Below are 3,988 nucleotides of genomic sequence, written 5' to 3'. Positions count from 1 at the left end.
GCTGCCCCCCCCCCCCCAGAGTCAGGATTTATTTTTTCATCTATCCTACCCACATGCTATTTTGGAATGGCAGAGGGTGCGTCATTTTAATGCAATCTAAGTGAAGACATGATTTCATTTCACCTATTTCTGAATGCATTCCTAACAGATAAGAACGTAAAAAGAAAACACAACCAAAGTCCATTATCACCCTGAATAATATTAAGAGTAGTTTTCAACACCTAGTTCATAATTGCTTTTATGGCTATATAAATCCCACGGACAGACCATGATTACTTTAACGAATCCAAAATTGATAGATACTAAGTTTGTTTCTAATTTAGGGTGACTATAAACAATATTGTTATTAACATCCCGGTAACTAAATCTTGACCTATTCCCTTAACATTTTTCTAATGATAAGTTCTGAGAAGTAAAACTACTGTTATACTCATTTATAACCATAAATGGTTATACTCATTTTAAAGATTTGTATTAGTATATATAATTGCAAGACTCTTCCAGAAAGGCTCAATTTGCCAGGCCATCATCAGTATTTGAGTATCTCTCCCTCTGCATCTTCCAGACTGAGTATTGGACCTTACTGATTAACTTTTGGGCCATTAGAATAGGTGAAGATGGAATTGCATTAAGCTTGCATTTTTTATGCTAACGGGAGGTAGGGCATTTTAATATGTTTACCAGCCACCTTACCTGCATTTCTTCTTTAGTAAATTGCCTGCCTAAACATTTTGCTTATTTTGAAAGAGATGTTCATCTTTTTCTTGAATTTTCAAGTCTCTTTTACATTAAGATATGAATCCTTTGTCTATAGTATATGCTGCAAATACTTTCCTAGTTTGTTTCTAAAATTTTGGTTTTCTTTTTATTTTAAGATGTTCACAACTACCTTTCTTTTCCTTTATGTTTGTTCTGGGATCATTTTATAAAGACCCTTCCCAACTCAAGACCCATGATTACACAGTCATACATATTTTATCCTAGTATTTTGTTTGACATGATCATGTTTAATATATTTGGGACTTAACAGATATAAAATGTAACTAACATGTGGCTATTGCTTTATACATTTTTATCCAATTTTTCCAAGACTGTACATATATATTAATCTATCTATAGACATAGATTATATATATATATATATATATATATATATATATACCAAGATTACATATATTTTTCTCATGTTTACTATTGAGCATATGTTGTTTTGTTTTCCTTTTCCTTCTTTGTTATCCATCCAGTCAACAATAATTATTGACCTCCTACTATATTCCAGACACTGAAATTAATAGGTGCCGAAGGTATCTTTGTGAACAAAACAGAAAAAATCCCTTCCATTTAGGAGGTTATACCACAGAAGGGGAGGGAGGCAATAAAAAGGAAACAAATACATATTAAAGGAGAGCAGAATATGCCACCCCAACATATGTCTCTTCGGGCTATGAATTATTTTGAGCTAAAGGCAACCAAAACCTAGCAGACTCAAGAAAAACTTTTACTTGCCCCTTAACTGCTTAAACAAATTTAGATAGGTCGCCTGGCCCAGAGAGAAAGCTATTAGTAGACATAACTTTTTATCTGAAAGACTTACCTGCATGGCAGGGTAAACATCTGATTACCAAACAGCTCTTCTTGTCTTCCTGGTAATTTCCCTCTTCCCCTTGGAAGCCCCAGGTCCATCCTATTCCTTAGCTCAGGATGGCAGATAAGCTTTAATTGCCTGGCTACCTTTGGGTCTCAGATTTTTATGGGACTCCCATACATACAAAATGAAATTTGTTTTTCTCCTGTTATTCTGTCTTCGGTCAATTTAATTATCTGACCAGCCAAAGAATCTAGAAGGATAGAAGGAAAAATTTTCTGCCCTAACAATATGCAACGGAAGTGGTCTGAAGAAAATAAAGGAAGATAAAGGGACGAGAGAGTGATGAGGTGATAAGGACAGGTAGAATTACTTTAGGGAAGTCAAAGAAGGCTTTTCTGAGGGGCTTCCATGGTGGCGCAGTGGTTGAGAGTCCGCCTGCCGATGCAGGGGACACGGGTTCGTGCCCCGGTCCGGCAAGATCCCACATGCCGCGGAGCGGCTGGGCCCGTGAGCCGTGGCCGCTGAGCCTGCGCGTCCGTTAGCTTGTGCCCCGCAACCGGAGAGGCCACAACAGTGAGAGGCCCGCGTACCGCACAAAAAAAAAAAAAAAAAGAAGTCTTCTCTGAGATGGCAACATTGGATCAGGACTGTGATTAGTTACAGCATTTGTGTTTTATTAGTCTTATAAAACAATGAGCCCTTGGATTTATTTATCAATTCTATGAGCTTTCTACTTTTTATTAATTTCTGTTTGTGTATTTATTTAGTTCTTATTCTGTAGCTTCTGGGGAGGCCCTGGGGCATTGTGGATAGCACATATGAATAAGAGAGAGCTTGATTCCATCTTTGGCCAGGCTGGCAGTGATTATTATTCCCTTGGCTTAGAGAAGACACATTTTCCTGCAGGGCTTCAGGAAACAGCAAATTGCACAGTGGCTGTAGTCTGTACTCCCTCACTCAAAGGACTCTGCTCTCCAACTTTAATGAAAGGATTTCCAGGTCACTATTGAAATGGTTACTCTTCTCTCTAGAAGTTCCCTTTCCCTGGAAAGAAGAGAAAAAAAGATTTCTTTTCCCTGACAGTTTTGGGAGGATCCAGCAGTCCGAAGATTGCAAGGAAGAAAAAAACATTCTTTGAGCCTGAAGGTGGTACTTTTATGTGGTTGGCACTTGCTGAACCAAAACCCTTGCAGCTTTAGTGCAGCCTGAAGCAGGGATCTATCTACAAGGAAGTGCTTTTTCATGCTAATTCTAAATTCAGGATTCATACTACTAAAATGGAATGGAGAATAACTTGCTGTAAAGCAGCATTAATTCTTTTTGAAGCCTGGAAAATTCACTGAAGTTCTGGCTCCCAGATTAGGCTGGTCCATTTACTTAATTTGTCTCTTATGCTCACAGAAAACTCACTTGTCCATATTACTATTCGGGGTGATTTTTCAATCGCATAGCACCTATTCAGAAGCTGAGAGGAAGCACAGAGACCACATATTAGACATGAGAAGTGTCACAAATCACAGGAAAATAATGACACACAGCCCTAAAAATCACCCAGCAGAGAGCCACAACGAACCCAGACACAGCCAAGGCTAAAGGCCAGGAGTGCACTAGTACTGCAGAGTAGGGTCTTGGGTTATGTTCATCAATGGGCAGAGAGTTGTTTTTTTCACATTAATACATAGCTGATTCATTTATATCAGATTATATATTAGTTTGTTAATCTGAGATGCAGATGAAAGCTTTTTTTTTCAATTCTTGCATTATACGTCTTCATTGACTCATGTATTCTTTTATCTCAAAGTCTCTTTAGGGAAGAGGAGAGCCTGCTGGTGAAAGGGGTGGGTAGAACACTGGCAGAGAACAAGGGTCGCCCGCTCCCCCCTCCTCTCCAGAAGCCAGCCTCCCCTTCCCTTGAAGGAGGTCCAGGCTCAGGCCCGGAAGTTTGTGGGCCGGATGCACAGTGAGGCCAAACAAACTGAAACGCTGGAGTTTGGAGCAGAGAAAGGTTTATTGCAAAGCCATGGAAGGAGACGAGGTGGCTCATGCCCTAAAAGGCCACAAGCTCCCAGAAGGGTTTTGGCAAAGCACTTTTAAAAGCCAGGTTGAGGGGGAGGGGGGCGGTCTCAGGGTATGTGATCAGCATGTGCACAATTCTCTGATTGGCTGATGGTGAGGTAGTGGGTGGTGTCACAGGGGTTAACATCATCAGTCCTTAGGCTCCAGGAGGCCTGGGGCTCTGTGCTCACGGTGGTCAAGTAGTTAACATCTTCCATTTGTTGGAGGGGGGCGTGGTTTACATCTGCAAAACAACTCAGGAAATGTGCATCAAATACTATTATCTAGGTACTTCAGAGAGGAGCTAGAGCAGAGGATATGGGGGAAGGTCTGTTCTCCCTCCCC

Source organism: Lipotes vexillifer, unplaced genomic scaffold (assembly GCF_000442215.2).
Source record: "Lipotes vexillifer unplaced genomic scaffold, Lipotes_vexillifer_v1.1 scaffold308, whole genome shotgun sequence".
NCBI lineage: Eukaryota > Metazoa > Chordata > Mammalia > Artiodactyla > Lipotidae > Lipotes > Lipotes vexillifer.
This window is presented reverse-complemented; position numbering follows the sequence as displayed.